This window comes from Ambystoma mexicanum, chromosome 4q (assembly GCF_040938575.1).
Source record: "Ambystoma mexicanum isolate Mex_15411 chromosome 4q, UKY_AmexF1_1, whole genome shotgun sequence".
NCBI lineage: Eukaryota > Metazoa > Chordata > Amphibia > Caudata > Ambystomatidae > Ambystoma > Ambystoma mexicanum.
The window spans coordinates 1,170,491,671-1,170,514,713 of NC_090928.1; the positions used below are offsets into that span (position 1 = coordinate 1,170,491,671).

A 23,043-nucleotide genomic window follows, 5' to 3' on the forward strand; every position below is an offset into this window, starting at 1 on the left:
TTACACTGTGGACTTGCGGCCTCAAGGATTCCCTCCCCTCCCGGTTCCTCAACGTCAGTGCTGTGTGGTCCTCAAACCGTGGCATATAGCCCTAGACAAGTAACACGCTTGTCATAAACCTATGAGGGTACCTATCCAGAGACCCTGAGCTGTGCAGTGAAAGCACTTTGAAACAGTATATTATCAAACTATTACACTGTTCCTTCCCACCGCGTCCGTCCCTCAATATGTGGCATTCTGAGGGACGACTCACAAACCTGACTTCTCTTCCCCTGTGTGTACACCTCATCTGCCTGTCTGTGCCCTGCCATGTCTATCAGTTGGCTGGACAATCCCAGACTTGTCTGTCAGGGGTCTGTCAGGTGCCATTAACACCTAACTGCCAAACAGGCCTCCACACTTCACCGGTCTGCTTGAGCATATCTCAAGCCAGCACAAAACCAAGCAATAACTTCAATCCTGCCCCATTAAGTACTAGAAGCTGCCTACATGTGTATATTTCCGTTCACAAGGGCAGTGAGTATGCGACTTCTCTCTGGTAAGAGCTGCGCTTTGATCTCGCTACGCTCACTCTACAGGCAAGCAAACGATTGCAATTACCAGGCACCCCCCTCATTCCCTTTCTCCCTTGTACACATCTTTCATGTGCATTATAACTTTCTTCCCTTTTACCCTCCTCTGATGCCATTTTTTATTCTCCCACAGACCAAGGTCTGGAGACCTCTGGTGGTGCGACGGGCGCAATACGTGGCTTTCAGTACAACCCTCTGCACTGTTAGACAACCCATGGTGGTGACTGATGAAGTATAGAAACTGTTCATATAACACTTATGTCCTAGTTGCAGCCAAATCCAACTCACAACTCCAACAGGAAACCGTTCAATGTGCTGCTTATCCTGCAAGGAAGAGTCCTTCCAGCGTGCCGGTCAGCCATTGACTTATGCTTAGAGGAGGCAGATGGTGTACAAGGCTAGGAGATCATCCAGTTGCAGATGGAACTGGAACAGCAAAAGGCCCCACTTGTCGTGGACTCCTCAATGTGGTGTTTAGTTTGCGATGTTCTTCAGTGCATGTGGTGGTGGTGAGAACTAGGAGGCATCCACCACAGGATTCTGCCAGGCACCTCATGTCAAGAAGAAGAAGAGACTTCAGGGGTGCACAGAGGTTGACTCTAGGCAAAAGGCACCAAGGATTCAGTTACTGCAGTCTGGCCAGTGTGGAACTGGGAGTTGACCGTGTAGGTGGTGTGCAGTAGCACCTTGGAGCGTATCTCATGCACAGAATGGAATTACCATATTAAATGACCTCAGACCCAAATACCCGGACAGACTCAAAGAATATAGCAAAGTACTACTTTATTGCCAGATCAAATAAAGTAGGGAAATCTGGTGACTACACGAAATGCAGCTCACTTACTCTCATCTAAGTTTTGATTACACAAGGGCTTTATACTTCGATGTACGTCAGCTATGACATCATCCTAAGTGGCAAACAGCAAAACCTATCGAGAGGAGGGATTGGTTAGGGGAACATATATACCTTTTGTATGTACAAGTGTTAATAACATAATTGGCTGCCCCTTATCTTGTAGGCGCACCTAGAACTATCTCCAAATAAGTATAATACTGATTATAGAAAAATAACAGCGGACTGGCATCTGTAACAGTGTAAAGCATGCCGCTACATGGCCACTCATGATTGCTTGGCATACTCTCCCAACCTTGGGCATTCGGCTCACTAGCAGCATGTGAACAGAACGAAACCCAGATGCAGAGAACGTCAGACCACTGCCCACTTTGGTCAATTAGCCTACCATCTCTCATCAGTCAGACCATGAGCCAAGGCTTCTCCTTTGTAGTGGACCTTGCTGACTGTTTTCTTCTCTGGGATTTCTAAGGGAGTCACGGTACACCACTATCTTCATCTGAAGCTTAATGAATAGACCTTGTTTCCGAGCCTTATGCCACGTGTCAGCAGACCACAAACTTTCCTATTTCAACCTGTTATTTACAGCTATTTGATTTAATTATGCTGGGTACTATCACTCCTCTTGGCCTCTGGAGACTTGGTTGCTCTGTCTTACATGTTAATGTTAAAGGGCACTTGTGCCGTGCACTATCACCACCGGAGTGGTCCCCTGGCGCTCTGGCGGATCTGAAAGGAGTGTGCAGGGTTAGTGGGATACAGCGGGAATAGGTAGAGTGAGAGTTGTGATGTCCTGTTGACAGCTTCAGTTTGGTTTGCACCATTCGCTGAGCTTGCATGCGATTTACGGGTCGGTACAATTCCCATGTGCTGTTGTGCATGGCTATGTGTTGTTTGTTGGTTGTTGCAGTGTGGTGAAGTGCATGTGGATTGCTATGCAGAGATGTGGTTGTGTATGTTTGCATTACAGTAGTGTATGCAGAAATTGAAGTTTTAGAGTTGGGTTAGTGGGGGTTTTCTTACTTCGTTGCTTTGGACTTCTGTGCTCATCATATCTGTCAGTCCAGTGTGTTGAACATTATGTAGCAGATTAATCGACAGGCAGTGCGCAGGGTGGTGGCTTTCCTTTGTAGTTTTCTAGCGGTTTGTGGGTATTGAGAAGTTGTGACAGTTTCCCCCCGGCCTGGGCTGGAAATGATTAAGTTAGGGGTTTATGGTGCCTCCCTGGGTTTCTTGTGCGGGGTCCCTACCCACAGGTGATTGTGTGCCCTAATGCCCCTTGGGTTGCCAGTGTTGGTTAATGCTCCCGCGTCAGTGCGGGGGTTCCCTTTTCCAGGGTATTGATTACAGAAGGGTAGTGTAGGGAGTGTTTCTTTCTTTGGCTTTCTCCCTGACTGGTTATTTCAATCCAGGTTTCTTTAGTTGTGCTCTGTTGTCCAGCAGAGTCTTTGTTTTTCCTAGTCGTTCCCTTCTGATTCTGATGTGAAGAGCTAAGTTTTAAGTAGTTTTCTGAATTTCAGGTAATCCTTTGTATTGCGTATGTTTTTTGGAAGGCAATTCCAAGTTTCTGCCACCAGGTGGGCAAATAACGACCCTCCGAGTTTTCTTTTATTGTATGGTTTTGGTTCTAGGTGAACACTGTAACTTCATCCCAGTGGACCTGTCGGAAGGTAAATGGTTATATTCTTCTGTAGGAATTCTGCTTCTTGGTCGTGGGTTGCTCTGTGTGTTATGCACATTGTTTTGAACCTAATTCGTTTTTGATTGGTAGCCAATGTACAATTTTTAATGCTGAGGTGATGTGAACCCTTCCTGGTAGTCTGGGCAGGAGTCTGACTGCTGCATTTTGCATACGTTGTAGTTTCTTTAGTAGGCGTCCCGGCATTCCAAGGTATGGGCTATTGGCATAGTCTATTTTGGACATGACGAGGGAGATGATGATGATTGTTTTATCGGTGAAGAAAAGGAACAGTAGGATCCTTTTTACTGTGTGCAAGAGGAAGACTTTTATTTGATTATTGTGTTTACTTGTTGGTCTAGTGTTAGTTTGTTGTCCATCAGAACTCCAATATTTTTTACTGTTGTCGCGGGCGTTGGTGCTGTACCTAGTTCTCTCAGTCATGGGATGTAGTGGTTGTTTTCCTTGTTTTTTGGTATAACCATAATTTCTGTTTTGCCAGGGATGAGTTTGAGGCTGTTTGTGTTCATCCAACTGTAGAGTTCTTGTAGACAGTCTTCCATCGGTGTGTTTTCTTCATGTGTGTCTTGTATTTTGTTGATGATGTGTGCGTCATCAGTGTAGTTGTAACTTGTAAAGCTGTGTGTTTTAATGAGCTTGTTAGTGGAGTCAGGTAGATGTTGAAGAGCAGTGGGGATAAGGATGATCCTTGTGGTACTCTACAAGTGTTTTCCCTGGGAGTGGAGTTAAATTGTTTAATCCAGATGGTTTCTGTTCTATCTGTTAGGATTGATTTAATCCAGAGTAGGGCTAGGTTGGTGATTCCTATTTCTTCCAGTCTCTTGATGAGGATGTCATGATTGATTGTGTCGAATGCTGCAGAGAGGTCCAGAAGTATAAGAGCTGAGCTTGTGTTGGAATCTGAATTTGTCTTTAGATTGTCCCAGATTGTGAGGTGTGCCGTTTCCGTTCCTCTCATCGGTCTGAAGACAACTTGTGCCTGGTCCAGCAGTTGGTGTTTTTCTATGTGTTCTTGTGCTACTCCATAGATGTAGGTTTCAAGTAGTTTTGCTGGTATGGGGATGTTGAGATGGGTCTGTAGTTTAAGAGGTCTTCTACGTTGCCGGCTATGTCCTTGAGGAGTGGTTTGTTGCAGCTCAATTAGAAAGAATGCAGTAGTTTCCCTGTTGAGAGTAATAAATAGAAGAGGTTTCTGTAGTATTCCATGTGCTTTCTCCAGCCGTTAATTCTCCAATACTTGGCACTTGCAGATGTTTTCACTTCTGCTTAATTTAAGAGAAATGTACCCTTCGTTCACAGCCTATCTTGCTTTACTACCTCTGTACTTTCCAATTATGTCTTGCTCTGTCATCCTTAGTCGCAGCAAAACATATATTCTTTGTTTCTTGAATGAAGCTGTGTTCTGCAGCGTTTCTGTTCTGCTGCCCTGGTTTGTCTATGAGGTAGTTTTGACACGATCCGACGTTCATCTTTCCATCATGGCCGCTTTCATCACGTTATAGTTTCTACTGCCGTTATAGTTTCTACTGCAGCAAGCTTCTTTTATCTCATATAACTTGTGTTTCTGCCGACTGATTACTTATCCTCTCTTTATATATGTGTTCTTCGTCTCTGCATACATGTTTCTCATGTTACTTCAGGTACATTATCCTTCTTTAATCATTCGCATATCGTTTCAGTACGTCTTAATATCTTCTCATCATGGTGTCACTTTATACTCTGGTCTGACTTCATTTACAGCTCTTCTATGTGCAATGGTATATGCCGATATCCTTCCACCACATCAGTGCAAGGGTACGTTCGATACGGTTGTCTGAGTACATAACGTCTCTCATATCTTCAGTGCAATATTGTGAAGATACCTGGTTTACTGCACAGAGTCTAACTGTTTTACTTATAGTATGACAGAGGTGAGGGGACTGGATCCTCAAATGAGGTCATCTACTCCTCTACAGTGGTGGTGTTGTGTGGAATAAGGGCTCTACATTTAAATGGTGCACAGTGGTTGAAGTGCGGATCAGAGGGTCTGCTGTGCAGGTAGTGCAGCATGGGGCAAGGTGTCCACCCTGCAGAATGAGCTTGAGTTTGCCATATGGTGTGATATGGAGCTCTTTGACTGCCATGCAGGTTGTGAAGTATAGAACTGGGAGTGTGCCATCCAAGAATGGGGAGCAGGGACTCGGCTATTCATGAGGCCCACTGGAACTGGTAGTCTATCAGGCAGGTGGAAATGGGGGAACTGTGAGTCTGTCATAGAGGTGGTGAAGTGTCAATCAGACCGTCTGCTGTGCAAGCAGTGCAGTGTGAGGCAGGGTGTCTACCATGCAGAATACTCAGTGTGAAGCTGGGGGTCGCGCGGGTGATGCAATGCGGAGCTCGTATACTGCCATGCAGGTTGTGAAGTGTGGAATTGAGAGTTTGCTATCCAATAATGTGGAGCCGGAAGCCTACAATTCCTGTTCCTCAATGGAAATGGCAGTCTATCGTGCAGGTGGAACTGGTAGTCTGCCATGCAGGTGGTACACAGTGTGAACCAAGGAGTCTTCAATGCAGGAGGTGCAGCACAGAGCTGAAAGTCTGGCATTTGGGGAGCATCATTGAACATGGATTTTGCTGTGCTGGTTGCTTGCTGTAAAGCCGGCTGTCCGTCAGATAGGATGTGTTCAGCTGGGAGTGTGCCCTGCAGGTGGTACCGTGTTGATCAGGCATAATGAAATGTGAGTTTTTGCAATGTGGAACTGGGAGGTAAGCATGCAGTTGTAGTAGCAATATGAAGTCTGACATACAGGTGGTCTGTTGTGGAACTGGTAGTGTGGAGCAGGGAGTCTGCCATGCTTCATGCCAGACCTCGACAGCATCTAATCTTGGATATGCAGTGTGCCACGCAGGTTTTGAAGGTGGCACAGGGAGTCTGCCATTCAGATGGTGCAGGTTGAGCTTGGAGTCTGCAATGCAGGTAGTACTGTGTCATGAAGGAATCATGCAATGCATGTTTCGCAGCATGAACTCGATGTGTGCTATGCACATAGAGCAGCAATATGAATCAGTGCACATGGTCCAGTCTGGACGTCTGTTATGCCGGGGATACAGTGTGAAGCAGGAAGTCTGACATGCAGGTGGCCATATGGTCAAGTCCCTAGTGTGTAGGGATGTCCTAATGATGCACAGTCCTCCTCCATGCCATATATTCAAGTCGCCGGTGTGTGGAATGATGCACAGTCCTTCTCCATGTCATATATTGAAGTCGCCGGTGTGGAATGATACACAGTCCTTCCCCATGTCATATAATCAAGTGGCCGGTGTGTGGAATGATGCACAGTCCTTCCCTGTGTCATATCTTCAAGTCGCCCGTGTGTGGAATGAGGCACAGTCCTGCCCCGTGTCATATATTCAAGTCGCTGGTGTGTGGAATGATGCACAGTACTTACCCGTGTCATATATTCAAGTAGCTGGTGTGTGGAACGATGCACAGTCCTTTCCCATTTCATATATTCAAGTCACTGGTGTGCGGAACGATGCACAGTTCTCCCCCATGTCATATATTCAAGTCCCTGGTGTGTGGAATGATTCACAGTTCTTCCCCGTGTCACGTATTCAAGTCGCTGGTGTGCGGAATGAGGCACAGTCCTACCGCGTGTCATATATTCAAGTCGCTGGTGTGTGGAACGAGGCACAGTCCTTCCTCGTGTTATATATTCAAGTCGCCGGTGTGTGGAACGATGCACAGTCCTTCCCTGTGTCATATATTCAAGTCGCTGGCGTGTAGAATGATGCACAGTCCTTCCACATGTCATATCTTCAAGTCACTGGTGTGTGGAGCGATGCACAGTCCTTCCCCATGTCATATCTTCAAGTCACTGGTGTGTGGAACGATGCACAGTCCTTCCCCATGTCATATGTTAGGGAGAATTCTTCAGAATGGCTAATTTCCCTTTCCTACTTAGTCCCTCAGCAGCTTTGCTGGATTTCTAGGATTTATTCTTTTCACCTGGTAAGAGTGTGAGCCTTTTTTTCCCGCTCTTACATGTGTTTTGCTGTGTGTGTTTAACATTCTTGTGTTCATGGACTGTGGAGCCTCACCTACTCCATAGGCATCATCTTTTTACTATGTGTTACACAGCACCTTCAGTGCAGTGACACAGGGTTGTCTTTTAGACTTCCCAAATCAGACTCCATTTTTTGGGACTGACTACTGTCTCCCAGAACATGACTTTATTAGTCTCTTTAAAAATCCACAGACCCAGTACAACCTATCTTACATAGAGTAATAGAAAGAGTTACTACTTATCCCTTTTTGTCTGTTCTCTTGGAGCATTGTCTCACTCCCTTTTCATCAAGACTTGGCTGGTGGCAGTGGTAACTACCCTATTTATCTGACCGTGGTTATCTTAAATAAATTTGATATTGTTTTAGGCTATCTTGGTAGCCTCAAACTTAAACCCGCTGGACCATATACATTTTTATATGGTTCTGGCTGGGTCTATTTGCCATTTCTTTTTGAAAATGTCTTTCTCCAGTTTGGTTCCTTTGTTCACCATCTTTTCGCTGGCTTCTCCACAGAAGCCCTCCTTGGGCGCCTGAAAGTCTGAGTAGGCAGGATGTGAGCGAGGGGTTTTAGGACCGCTGCCATGGGTTCACTTGGTAACCCAAGTCGCACTCCTGTTTGATTGGCTAGGTGACTGTCCTGCCAGAACAGCCACCCTGCTGTGTGATTGACAGCCAGGCTGTGTGAATGGGGAAAACTGCATAAAAAGCAGGTCTTTGGGTCTGGAAAGGCAGAGTCACCACTGGAACGAAAACCGACAAGGAGCTGACAGAAGTGGACCCCTACAACGACTGCACCACCCAGTGAAGCCCTGCTGCAGGTCCGAATCTTCAGACTCCAACGACAGAGAGCATCTACCAGGAATCTTCTTCCCCTGAGCTGGTGGGACCAACCAGTAGGCCCAAGCTGCAAGCCAGGACTCCCTCCTCTGGTCGAATTTGCTGTAAAGAGCTACAGTGAACCGGATAGCCAGGAAGGTCGGACCCTGCTTGGGTTTTAAGGAGCGCACCTTTTATTTGTTGCTTTGCTCTGCTGCTGGTTTCTTCCCTGGGCAGTGCAGGACCCTCCAGTCTTCCTACTTCGTGTCAGTCCGACAGTCGCATCAGGAACCGTGAGCCTGCAGGACCTGCCAGGAACGTCCGCCTCAGCTACAGCTTCTTCTCCATTTAAAGGTACTGTGCAAATCCGGTTGTTAGTTTCGTCCAGCCGCGGTGAAGGTGTGTGAAACCTTTCGACAAGCCGAGGGCTTGTCCTTCTCTACTCTTTAAACTAACTTTTCTGCCGACCAACTTCGTCCGGAACTCTGTGTGATCTTGAGCAAAAGACTTTTGTCCTATTGACTTTGCCCCAAAGCCTTTTTTGATTTGATTCCATCACTGTAGTTCCTATTTCTAGATTGCACGGCTTACTTACCTGTTCGTGCTGCTCAATTTTTGTATCTAACTTTGTCTTTCCCTCCCTTTTAAATTGTTGGAGTGCCATTTTGCTCACACTGCATTTTTTAGTTTAACTTGTTCAGAATCTATTGGGAGTGGTGTGGTGTATTAAGAGTGTGATTTTTCAACTGCTTTACTTTAGTGAGATGTTATACAACTGATGTGTAAATTAATGTATGTTCTTTTACTCAGAAACCTTGAGTCAGTGTTTGTTTGAACCATAGTAATTACTGTCCTTTGTGTAACTATTGATACTGCTCACTTGCTCTTGAGATAGGTCTGGCTGCTCAGCCATCACTACCACTTTACTGTGTAGTACAGGCTTGTACCAAAGGTGAATGTGTACTGTTACTTGTAGTCTTAATTGTGTGTGGTGTTCCCAAAGGGTACTGCATATAATTCTGCCTAACACCATATATTCAAGTCGCTGGTGTGTGGAATGATGCACAGTCCTTCCCCATGTCATATATTCAAGTCGCCGGTGTGTGGAATGATGCACAGTCCTTCCCCATGTCATATGTTCAAGTCGCCGGTGTGCGGAATGATGCACAGTCCTTCCCCATGTCATATATTCAAGTCGCCGGTGTGTGGAATGATGCACAGACCTTCCCCATGTCATATCTTCAAGTCGCCGGTGTGTGGAATGATGCACAGTCCTTCCCCATGTCATATATTCAAGTCGCCGGTGTGTGGAATGATGCACAGTCCTTCCCCATGTCATATCTTCAAGTCGCTGGTGTGTGGAATGATGCACAGTCCTTCCCCATGTCATATATTCACAGTCCTTCCCCATGTCATATATTCAAGTCGCCGGTGTGTGGAATATATTCAAATCTCCGGTGTGTAGAACGATGCATTGCCCTTCCCCATGCATTGGCCCATTAACTCTAAATGGGGACTCTAGGTCTATTTCAGAGTATTACAGACAGTGGTGACAGAGCCAAAGGGGTGCAGCATTTTGTATCTGACCCTTAGGGATAAAGGGATAAAGTTGCTTGAATAACCTTCCCGTCCTCATTTCGTGAACAGGGGGAGCCTTGGAAGGGCCTGCCCGCCAGTGGACCCACAAGTCATGCATGCTAATGTTCCAGGTCACTACTCACATGCCCTTGATCAGGATCACATGTCATGTTCTCTCTGTGCAAATGTACAGTTCAGAGGTTCGATACATTGAGCATCATTCAGCTGGTTAATATAACATGCATTATCACAGTGCTTATAAGAAGCTGGTAATTGATGCTATATCTAGAAAAGGATTTATTATTAATACCAGTTAGACCATGCTGAATTGTAAAAAGAATAATAAATAGACTAGTCAAAGGTGGATAGCTACACGAGTAAAGTGTTGGTCTCCGACAACAAGGCAACCCGCAATTTGCAAGTTCGAACCATGTGACAGGCCAGACTTACGATTTAATCCTTCTGAGGTCGTTAATGAAGTACCGTTCCAACAAATCGCACCTGTTGTTACATTTCTAATGCCGGTCAGATAGCACAATCCTGGTGCGGCCAACTCAGCCTTTCATCCTTCTGAAGTTGATAAATTGAGTATCACGCGGTGGGTAAGGATATCAACTGTTAATACAGCGCTATGATGCCCTAGGTTGAGCAAGCACTATACTACAACTGGTATTATTATGTTTAGAAGCTGGGGGAGCATGGCATGAAGCACTATATAAGAATAGAAAGCTGGGCAGCGTGCTAATTCTAGCTAAGCGGAGAGGATGGTGTGCTGGTCAACCTTCCCCGAAAGTGGTGTATGCACCCTGAAAGAATGTGATTGGTCCGTGCCAGAGAGCCAATCTTATTATGTCTCTATTTTTAATGTTGGCATGCTTTTTCACTTGGAGATCAGCCATCTTTGTTTTGCGTGCGTATATCCATAGGGTAGCATGCTGAGCAGGAAGCCTTTGTTTCCACTCTGCCCAGTCCACGTGCTGGTCCTGTGACTCCCACCCATAGCACCAGATTAGAGCAAAGTCCTGTTTTTGAGCTGATAGACCATGGGAACCTGCCTGAGCATGTCGAGCTTTGCCGCGGCCAGGCCTTCTTTCATTCAAAGGGCGATCATGGCAGCGCTGGACAGCAGGACAAGCTCTTTCAGCTTAGAAACAGCGGCACGCAGTGTGACTTGAACATTCTGAGACGCAGGAAAAGTGGGCCCACGGGCAATAGAAACTGCTAAACGCGAGTTCTGCTGTGTGTTCGGATATTACTGCTGCCATTAGGCCTACCGACAATAACGAAGCATATATTTTACTTATTTTCATATAGCTTGTACCTTTCAGTAAGTGAGGGCACAGATGAAATGTGTAACAATTAACTAATACTTTATAACACACTTAACAATGGAGACCAGTCTCTAAGCGCGGGACCGGGATTCAAACCTATGTTGCTCTGCGTTGTCTTGATTGCAACAAAAACGCTGTTGCCCTGAGCTATCCTCTGGCCCAGGAACAAAGGCATTGAAAGCTGCCTAGGTTCCACCCCAGTCATTATTGGTTCAATGTTTTTCATCCATCAGTCTTCAGTGTTTATAACGAGCCTCCTTAATTGGGAGGAGGCATATCCAGACGTGGGTCCCTTGCCCATTGTGCCTCGAGAATCAAGCTGCACCTCACTGATGACGCCAATGAGGGCTAAACATGTCTGGGGATGCTTGTGCCCCTGTGACGAGGTGATACGGTTTAGAGGTCTTCACGTGTTACACCCCCTGCGGAGCCATCCAGTTACTCTGCTGAAATGGGATATATCGCTTGCATCCCGCTGATGGGTTTAAATGCATCCATCTGGGATTGACTCCGGCCATGCTTACATAGTAGTCCGAAACACTGCCTGGGCCAGGCGTTTATGAAGCTATTAACCATTACCACGTCGCCCCTCGTCCATTTCACAATCCATATCATGTGGGGGTGAGTCATGTCTAGGAAAAAGGTAACCCCGCTAGCCCTAAAAATTCAACACACAAGCATGTTTGATCTCTTCCTTCTCTCCTGGGTATAACACGCCTGATCGATCTCACCTAATGCGGGTGGGTGCTGCTCCGTATGTGGTGTCTGCACGTATAGGATTTATAAAGCACAGCCCTCGCTGGGAAGCAACTGAACACTGTACATAGGGGACACAAGCATGAGGTTACAGGTGTGGGGCAGAGGTAACTGAAATAGGGAGGTGGTCGCTGGAGAGGGAGGGGACTGTGGGGGGTAGTAGGGTTAAGTGGAGCGAATGGCGAGATGTTCTTTGAAGAGTATGGTCTTTGCAGAAAGCTCCTTTTCTTAGCTTTGTCTTGAGTTAAAACAAAATGTGTTTGATACTTTATGGAGATTGCAGCCCCCTTCCCCACCAGAAGCCATGTCATTGTTCTATCTTGGAGGCCCAGACTACCATTACCTGTTCTGAATCAGTTAATGGTGTACCCAAGCAGTTTGCACCCAAAACCGTCCTAATTCTTCAGATCCATTCTGAAAAATGTATGACAAATCCGACAGAAATTGCTTGACAATATTAATGTATATTTTCCTTTGCAGCCAACATGTATTTCGGTCACTTCGAGGCCTTCTTCAGAGCTTTCAAAGTTTCAAATTGACTCCTTCACTCAAAGGTATTCAATTTTTCTCACACCCGAATTCAACTACCTTCATTCACAGACATCTTTCTCCTGATTAATGTCACCATGTGAACGTATGCTTCCAGGTGGTTTTCAATATTGATATTTGACACAGTTGCCTCAACTGGTGCCGCTATTAAAGATGATTTTGCTTTTGCAGAGGTTCATTAGTTCCCAGCTCCCCTTTTGGGTTTCTGGCAGCGTCCCGCGTGTTCTGACTCAGTCCTGTCTAGGGGCATTCCCCACTTGCGAAATATTAATGAACAAGGGCTGCCAATTTATGGCAATGGCGGAAGTAGGGTTTGGTGTCAGAGGAAAAGGACTGCTCATGTGGCACTGGCCAACATATCTCACTACTTTCCGTCCTTCCCCAACTGCAGCCCCTCAATTCCATTCTTGCCTTCTAATTGCCCACAAACAGCATCCTGGTCGGCAATCGTGCTACTGCCTCATCTATCCCCCTCGCGGACACTCCTAAACTCTTCCATTTGCCTCATACTCTTCCTCCATTCTACTATTGAGGTATGATGCAACGTCCAATCCCATTGCAAAGACCATTCTACCTCTCTGGCCTCTTGGACTGTTATAACCTCCAACGAGCAGTCATGGGCATGACAGAAACCCAGATTGCTCCCCTAGACAACGCCCTAATCAACCATTCTTTTACCTCTAACAGACCAGGACACAAAGTGGGCTTGCCATAGTGATCAACAAGCCAATTTACCCCCTGCCCCCTTCTGTCATCTGACAATCTCCCACCCTCGTTTCACCACACTCCTTGCGCATCCCCCCTCACTGTCCCCCTGAGCTGCAAGATGCCGTGACCTGCTTAGCTCTTCCTTCCCTGTCCTCGATATCATTTTCAACTCCCTCCCCACTTATGCCGCCATTGCTCTCATAGACAACTCCATCCTCCTGAAAATACCTTGCTCCCAACAACTTGAGCTTGAGTTTCTCCTGTTCCACCACTCTCTGGCCTCCCACTGCAATCTGCCTGCTCACGTGCAAGGCAGCTCCATGTGTCCTTCTTTCTTTACTATTGACCCTTCCCCATCTGACCACTCTCTCCTCCACTTCCTCACCTCGTTTCCTCCTCCTCTCGCTCTTTCCCTCACCTGCTCAGTGTCCAAAGAGAGCTTAAAATGGATTCCTCCTAAAGCTTCCTTATTGATCAGACCTTTAATGGCTTAAACCTGGCTCTCCCTGCCCATATCATGCCACCTTCTCCCTTTGCCAATATCCATTCCTCCTCACACCACACACACAAGCACGCGCGTGCCGTGCGCGCGCGCATACACACACACACACACACACACACACACACACAGCTCAATCAATAGCACTTGAACATCTCAATCCCCCACATTACTAGGTAACCTTACTCTAAGCAATTTTAGCCTTACATGTTGGATTTTCACATATGGATAACATATTCCCAAGGGTTTATAGTCATAATGTCGAAACCAATAATGTCGAAAGTCATTTTTTCGAGAAAAAAAATTTCGAGAAAAAAATGTCCATTTTTTTTTTAATGCATTTTTTTTCGAAATGGGGGGGTTCCCCCCAACCCCCCTTTTTGAATTTTTTTTTGTTTTACCCATTTTTTTAAATCCAGAACCCCAAAATAAATATATAATTTTAAAAAACGGAATTCGACATTTTTTTTTCGACATTTTTTTTTCGAAAAAAAATTGTCATTCGACATTATTTTTTCGAAAAAATGACCGACCACGATTCCCAAGTGCCTCTGCCAAACCCATAGAACCTTACCAGCACATGGGAGCCGGGCATTTCCGACTTGCTCCCATCAACACGCCAGGTTTCGCAGCTGCCTCTCTCGCTATCCCACTAATAAACCCCACCCCTATTTCCTTGCAGGTCCACATGTAGCGAGGCCATCATCATGCTGGAAGAGGGGCACTTTAAAAGACCACCTTACCACAGCTCATCTCAGCGGCATTTGTCAATAGCATCCACCACGATATTAGCTTGGTAGATAAAAATAATATTTCCACAAATTTCAGTTTTTGTCTCTGAAAAAGTAGCAGTCGTTTCAAGACTAGATCAGATGTGAGGTGGACAAGGAAGATCAGCCAATGCACAAGACATGTAATGCTGCTGGGTCTTGCATGGTGCTCGGGGCTGCAAGAGAGAGGCGGTGGGGTCAGTGTGGAGCAAGGGTAAAGGCTGGCTGTGAATCCTGGCCCCTGGGTGCATGCAGTCCAGACCTACTTGCTGTCTGTGTGCCAGTGGGAGTCTGGATATGTGGTAGTAGGTTGGGGTTAGGTTTACGTATATATTAAGCTGGGGAGATGCAGGGGGTCTCACCCTGTTCTTTCTGTGGTGAAATGTGTAAAAACAAAACGAGTAAATGGGCCTCGTACAAATATTCTCGCGCAAACACTGTAGAAGCAGGTATGCTTGGTTGAGACGCATGGGGTGTGTGTTGATTTATGGACCTCAGGTGCTGTGCTCTGTTGCATATTAAAGAGATGCACTGCATAGTTGTGGGTGTATTGTGGTGGAAGGATAGTGCACATGAAGAGTTGGGAGTGTGCTTCAGGGGGCTCTATCCTCTTCTGGATGGAGTATATAATGTGTAAGAGGGAGGTGCGGTGTGGCGAGGAGGGATTGGTCAGCGAGTGCAAAAAGTGGGTTATTTTGGCCCATGTCTGTGGTGGTTGATTCCTTGAGTCTGTTTAAAGTTCAGGAGCTTTCCAGTCCATCCCTATGGCTTGAAGTTACCATGAATTGATCTATCCGCTTAACACAGAGGCGGCTGTGCATTACACATTACTGTTGGTCCAGTTGAAGAGGCGGCACGAAGGCATTTGTGAAAGTTTACTGGAGTCCTTGGTTTTCCAGAGAGTCTTTTTGGTAAGTGGGTCATGGCACATGAGATGTCCAAAATTGGCTGCTATCCAAGGCACACAATGGTGAGTCTTGCTTCCCATTCTGGTAAATGGGCGGTGCCAATGTATGCAATACCTATTGTTCCTTTATGGCTCTCTGAATTTCCTCTTTTCATGACAGATGGGTGGTCCGTACCAGTGTCGTGGGGTTCATGTGTAATTTGATGGGTGGTATCCTAGTTACATCGTGGTGTGCATTGTTACCTAATCACTTGCAAATGCAGTAACCAAAATACATTCATGCTGGTCTATTTTGCATTTGAGGTTTGTTCTCACTGGGAAATAAACAAACATCTGGTTTGTGACTGGTTTAGGTGGGCTGTGTGGTGGAGCTATGGTTCAGTGTCTAGGTGTTTTCTTACTGATACATGTATTTTACAAGAGTTATTAATTGATTAATAAATGGAGTGTAAGCAGTATTGTGTCTGGGCGGGTATTTTTGCTGGAAATCTTCAATCAGAAGCCTTTTGTGACCCAGTAGGTGTGTTACAGAGATGTCGAGGAGTTTTGCATTGTGTGTAGACATGTTATCAAGGGTACGCGATGATGCTCGTCAGTTGCCATTTGCTCTGTCCACGCCGGGAGGGCGTGTCTGAGATTTCCGTCACTCTTAGTTTTCTTTAGTGCGGTTCTCGTCGTGTTATATTCCATATTATTGTTGAGAGAGGAACAGCGTGTTCAGCAGGACCTGAAAGGTCACGTGGTCCTCCTGCAGGCAAAGCCGCCTGGGCCTGGCGTTCTTCCGGCCAGTGACCATCACAGAGAAGGCAGCCCCTCCTTGCCAGTTCCTGCTGTGCCCAGGGACCACCACTAAGGCAGCCGCACTGGACTGCGTTGTCCTGCCCTGGACATAAGGAGCAATTGCTTTGATTATGGGCATCTGCAGTGGGCAACGCTAAACCATATATTCCTACACGCCCAGAACACCTAAAAAGTGACCATGGACTGCTTATCAGGTTAGTAGTAGAACCAGATGTCACCCCTACTTCTGAGTAGAGGCCCACGTCACAGGCGAAGAGCAGTAGGGCTGGGGCAGTTCACCTGAGTGTGGTAGGTGTCCCGAAGGGAACATGTGGGCACCATACAAGTTTGCATCATACATCCCCCAGGAGGAAAAGGGAGGCATTCACGTGTCAGGCCCATTCAGTCTTTGGCATCCCTGTTCAGACAGCCAGCAAGCACCAGTAAAGTGACATTAAAATCATGGAAGCCCAGCTTAGAAGTGTTGCTACTGTCTAGATACAAAGATGCACATTGTGGTTTCTAATATGAGTCTCAGAATCAATTGCCTAAAGCTACAGAATACTATAAAAAGAACTTGGAAGCCACCTAACACCTTTGGGGCCAATTCATGTGAGACACAGGCAAGTGGAAGAAACTCCTGCATTCTGTGGGTATTGTGATTCACAGAAGTTAGTCTGCACACACACATGGATTCAATATAGTGAAGCAGTGCAGCAGCAGATCGCGGGTATGGCTATGTAACAGTGGGGCGGCTTCCAGAAGTGTCTACCTGACTCCCAGAAGGACAGGCAGGCAAATTCACAGTGGCAGCGTTCATTCCCCTATGCCTGACCTCCCTTCCAGTGAACCAGGAGCAAGGGGATGTGCAATGCCCAAATATCTCTTGGCGGGCCTAATCAAGATCTAGGTCCCTTTGGGTTAGGGATCTCTGTCAAAACAGAAGAGACAATTACTGCCACTTTGAATTATAGAGTAGGACGCACTTGAAGGTTTGATGGGGTTTAGCGTACCCAATGAGAAAGTAAAACCCTACGCTACAGTTCATAGTTGCAGTAGGTGCCTCTTCTTCCCTACCTAAGCTGCCCATTGAGGAATCAATTGAGTGCTGCTTCCACTAACACGCTCAAATTCCACACACAATACACACGGCAACTGTTAAGATGGATTTCTAAGCTCTGACCTGGTGGGCAGAGGTTTAGGAGGCCACCCTGGTTTAGAGGAACAGGGGAACCTTCTGGACAAACCAGACCAATCACGGTAGCTTGACAGGCGGTCAAGACTGTCTCAGGAGGGGTGAGAGTGATCAGAAGCCCACAATGAGCACACACAGTAAAACGCCACAGAATACGCTTAGACAAGTGTATATAAAAAATACATATGCATTTTTTATAAGCCTTAATAATTAAACACGAATAAACCACGGCAATATAAAACAGTTAACACACACGCCTTTCACTATTTAACATATATACAGTTATGGTTTGCCTAATACGGTAAAGGGGGAAACACAGCCACAACCTGTAACAGAATGGTAGGTTAACACAAATATAGCATTAGGCAGTTTTTCAGCATCAATCCCTAACTTAAGCAGTCCAGCCCTACAAAGTGGGGAGCCTTATGCTCAAAAGTACACTGGTGCGTTGAAAACACTTGGTGTGCGTAATGAGAGAAAGCGGGTCCTCTTCCGGGAGGTGTATTAGTTCGGAAAGGGGCTTGAGGTGATGAAGAACAGTGTCCTACTATTTGAGGAGGGTTTACCCTTGCCAGTAGAGTGACATTCGGGTTTCAGGAATAGCTAGGGAGCGCAGGCTAGCCCAACTAAGGTGAGTATCTTTTAAGGATTCTCGGGCGTAAAGAACAATGGATGTGCCAGATGGCCACCAGTAAGTGATGCAAGTACTCACTGACCCTCGACACAGTCTGGGCCAAACTTTGCCAGTCTAGGCCTGGTCGCTTGTAGGTTTAAACCCTGCAGTTGCATGTCGCTCCTTTGGCGCTCCGCGGCTGCGGGATGGGACGATCGTCGGTGGCGGGACAGTAGCTCGTGGCATGGCGCACTCTCTTAAATCGCGACCCAGAGGAACTAGGACTCCGAAATTTAGCAGGATATTTCCCAGAACCACAAGCTGGCGATTGCTAAAGTCTCAAGTGTCAACTTGAGACTGCAGCGCTCCTAGGTAATACCCCGGGTTGGAGCTGGTCAGTTTGCTGTTTGGCCCAGGAACACTTCCAATGAGGCTCTTTGGGAGGGTAATCAGGAGGTGCCAAGAGTAGTTGTTCCCACTACTCCAAAGGGTCGAAGCATCCTTGCAGGCCTTCAGTCATTGATGCAAAAATAGGGGTCCGAGGGGACAACAGCAGGCTCAGGGTGCCAAACCTTCCAGAATGTCTCTGATGGTTCCACGGGTCTGCTTTAGTGCTTCAGGATACTTGGCTCCTTCTATAGTTCGCTGTGAACTTCAAGTGATCAACCTGGAATGGATGAAGAGCCCAATCTCTTATCCAAGATTCTTTTCGTGCTCAAATCTGGGATAACCAATTGAAGATCTGCTCTCCTGCATGCACACCAGACGTAGACCAATCACGGTCCACGGTGGTCCCCGTCATTCAGGCATATCAGACATACTGGCACCAGTAGTATGGATAGGGACCAGACAGACCCAGTCCTTTTCCTGGGCACTAGCATACGTGACATGGAGGAGCCCAGCGAAAGTTGCAGTTTCGGGGGAGGCTGCATGCCCAAATAAGGAATTCCCGGGTCGGCTCGACCTGGGGGAAGGCAAAGGGACAAAATGGCCAAAGGACAGAACAAAAGACTTTGTGGAATGGCCATTTTGTACAAACACCAACAAATCCTTAGAGTGTGTCTAGGGCCATAAAACAAGAGACCCCTTTGCGCGCTACTGTAAGGTACTTGGCACATAGATAAAAAGTTATCAAGAAATGGCAAAATCAAACAAAGAGTTAGGGAAACATAGTTTCCCAGTACTGACAGTCTGAAGGGCCTGTCAGTTCCCCATAACAGATAAGCAAAAGCCCAGAGGAGCACAGCTGAAGGTGGTGCTCCACTGGAAAAAGTCAGGTTAGGTTAGCCAAACAAAAGAAAAAGGTTTGGGGGGACTATAAATGGAGGGACAATTGCACCTAAGGGAAATCTTTCCTAACAGCAACTAAGTCACCCACGACTGGCAACTGAACATGCATCCTAGCTTACATCAAAGAGCAGAGCACTACATTTCTGAAGCCAACTTACAGAGCTCAGCATCAGCCAGTGCACCCTAGCTCCAAGGAGACATTCCAGTTGCTAAATCAACCAGAAAAGGGGGATTCTCTTTCTCCGTCCAAGCTCCCACAATGTGGAGCTCGATCCCGATTAGCATCCGCCACATAGAGGATCACCTTGCCTTCCTAAAGGCACTCAAGACCTGGCTCTTGCCCTCTGTATATTGACTGACATAGTCCACCTCCTGCTTAAACTATCGCGCCTAGAAAGGTAGGTGGGGGCCTCGACGAGCCACTTGAGGAGACAAGACGGCATCTAGCACACAGAAATGATTCCAGTCGATCTGTATGATATGATCTGCATAGTCTCTTCACACTAGATATCAGCTATGACTCTATGGTACGTTTGGCACTCCATCTCAATAGAACATAGCCATATTCCTCCCGGGGCATGGTCACCCACCCGCGAACATTTGCAATAATTCATTACTTGACCTCATAATACACATCACATCTGCCACTAGAATACAGCGGAGTCCCATGAAAAGATTTGGTCTAGCTGGGCACATAATCAGTCTACTAGACTCGCATACTCGCCCGACAGCCTATCACAGCACCCAACCACTAGTCAGATCTCTATGGGTCGCTAGTAGGGAGTGAGCAGTCCCTACCTACCTTTGTACTGGCTAAAATGCACACACGCATTCTTAAATCCTCTTCACAATTCTCATACCTCAGACTTTGGTCCTCCAATGGCATTCACCCACAGCGCTTTGAGGTCATACAAATGCAATATAACATACATATAATATAACACACAAGGCTTGCCTCCAGACATGAATGCCTCCATGCTCCCGATAACAACAGTTAGAAGGAGACCGGCATGCAGGGTTCAGGGGCTTCCGGTCTGTGAAAATCAATGCACCAGCAACGCTAGCTTGCATTTGCCATTTCTTCCTACTGACCTTCCCCACCCCCTGATCTTTCACATCTACCAGAGTACGAGTAGACAATGCAAATCCCAGTGAAGTGTGGTTTAAATGCCATTGACATAACATCTGTAATGTAATGCTGCTATGGATTTTCAGATCCCTTGCAGCATTTATGAGCCCTACATAGAAACACTAATAATTTGTGTGGGTGTTTGTTCATTGTTTACATTTGTACTTCTGAAATGGAAATACAAATTTAAAACGTGTCTTTGTAATGAAAGGCTCTTTAATATCCTTCACGGTAAATGCATGTACTGGTCACACACTGTGCAGTGGGGTCAGGGACGCCATTTGACCAAAATGCCAGGGGTAGCAGAAGTGACGCCACACAACCCTTGACCTCTGATGACATCACAGGAAGTGATGTTATTTGACCCCACAACCACGTGATATCATGGGAAGTGATGGCACACAACCTTTCACCCCGTGACAAAACAGGAAGTGGCATCACATAGCATTGTTCCTCAGTATGGTTACGATATCACTGTAATATGATATACATTTAATACAAGAATGGATCACCATATGTAGCGTTAATATCAGTGCATATAGGCCCACATTACCGAATTACTGTGAATGTGAGAAGACGTCCAACACAACAACCTGGACTATATTACATCACTCAGGCTAAGCTGTTAACAGGCAGAGCATCTCGAAGAGGCCTAAACCCCAAAGTACAGCCTTCCAGTGCGTTTCAACTATCTGGCCACAGACTAAAACAGCAACTGACCAACAGAGGTCCAACCAGAAGACAATCAGAGACTGTACCATTTCATGCTTTTACACTTGGACAATGCGCACAGGGATTTACCTGTCAATAGTGCACTTTGAACCATTGCAAAGCAACCCACTCCCGCCCGTCATTCAGGGCCTGAATATCCCCCAACAATATTCACCACGGGCACCCCACCATCCACTGCAAGTCGCTAGGGGCCCTCCCTCAACAGCTTTAAATGAGCGGTACCCACTCCTGCCTTCCAACTCCTTACACCCCCAATGCCTTGCTCCAACACCTTCATGTTTACACAGTGCCACCCTCCAGCAGCGTAAGTCTCCAGCATTCTCCAGCACCATCACCCTCAAGCAAACTAGCAACTCAAGTCTCCAGTACCCTCAATCAAAACGCCAACTACCCTCCTCCAACATTTTATATCTGCATTCAATGCATTTCAACTCTCTTTCAACACATTACTTCGCAAACACTCACCCCCAACATCTGTAAATCACCAGTACAACATTTTACATCTCCTGTACGAGCTTCTATAACAGTGAGTGAATGATTTGAAACCTTCCAGCCATAACCTTTCTGTTTTGCTTATTTGGTAAGTAACCCACCCTTTTCTTTGTTAGATGGGAGATAAAGGGGAAGGATGTGTTGCAGGTCACAGAAATTGCAGGTGTTATTTTTATTTTTACATTTAAACAGCATCAGCGGCTCTGTGACATCACCCCTAGAAAAGGCCAATTTTATTATTTCTTTGGTCTTTTATGCGTTGCTTAATGCCAACCTCTTCTAGCTTCTGAGCAATGGAACAGGAACTGAACCCATGTTGCACTGCATCCTTCTGTCCCCAAAGCAGGTGCAATGCCGCTGAGCTGTCCTTCCAAATATATATATATATGTTTTGCTTGAGGAAGTAACCCAGGGTTTGCTTCAAAGGCGGAGGGCAACTTCATGTACATTAATTATCTCACGTGGCATCTATCTACAGTGTACCAGTGATGCAGGTCTGGCAGACTTGGGTCAGGTCACACAGTGTCCTGGCAGGATTGATGGCAGAAGCCACTGTGGCACACCCCTCTCACCACAGGTCCAGTGGCTCAATGGATGTGCAAAGCAGTCAATGCAAAACACTGATGAGATGTGTGTTCATGGTGTGCTGTCACTGAGTATGCAGGCTGTTCTTACCCATTCCATACCTACACCCCATGCCCTTCTGTTGGTAGAGTACTGGGTATGAGCTGCACAGACAGCCTGCCTATGAACCCAACCATTAAGGCATTCTTCACTAATGGACTGCCAATCTGTTAGTGATGGTGCCTTTGTGGATTTTCCTGCATCCCTGTTATTTCTCCAGCTAACAGGATCTAGATTCCAGGTGAAAAAAACAGTGGCACATTTAGCTGCATTTACTACCGCCTTGTTCAGGTGCAACACAGATATCTACTGTTGGCACTGTCTCATTGGCCAGTGGGCCAGGGGTCGCACGGACAGGTCTAGGGGTAGCAGAGGGCGAGCCAGGGGTAGCAACTGCTACCCCTGGCAACCCCCAAATGACATCCCTGCGTGGGGTCAATCTGACAGTGCATGTATAGGTGTAGGGTGTGGCGAAGGTCTTCTGAACATGCAGCCAGCCCCTTCTACACCTCACAAGTTCCTATTCCAAATCTGGCCCTTATAAGGTGAGGTCTGTGACAGCAGAGATCTGAGGGTCAAAGTGCTGCGTTTCTTTGCAAATGTCCTCATTGCACTTTTACTGCAATCACATCCACCCCACCACACTCCTTAATGAAAATCAGGGGTAAAGGTGCATCTCCTTCACCTGTGCTCACTGCAGGCAGGGATGGCTGACGTATTTTTACACCGTGGGTTAGTGAGTACAAGGAGTGGACTGGCCTATAGGGAACTCTGGAGATTTCCTGCGGGGCCTCTGAACCCTGGGCCTCTTTTGCGTGATAACATATGTTATTTCCAAATGTTCTCATAGGAAAATGGTTGGCCTTGCTGAGCTTGTGTAATATGGGGGCCAGTTTGAAAATTATTTGAACAGCCTCTTTTGGTTCCCAGTGCACCCCCGGTGGGTAAAATGCAGTTCAGAGAAAGAGCATAAGAGAGGAAGGGTAGTATGAGAAGGGGGCAGTGGGGAGAAGCGGAGGCGGCCAGAGAAGCTCACAGAGGGATTTAGGTGGGACATTTTCTGGATGAATTGTTGAATAAACAGGCCCTTAAGCATAGTTGCC

At 46.5% G+C, this 23,043-nt stretch overlaps 1 protein-coding gene across 3 annotated transcripts in view; it reads right to left on the reverse strand.

The window, feature by feature from the left end:
- Nucleotides 1–23,043, reverse strand: part of DAAM2 (dishevelled associated activator of morphogenesis 2) — an 858,328-nt gene that overhangs the window by 215,674 nt on the left and 619,611 nt on the right. The gene's annotated exons all lie outside the window — the stretch shown is intronic.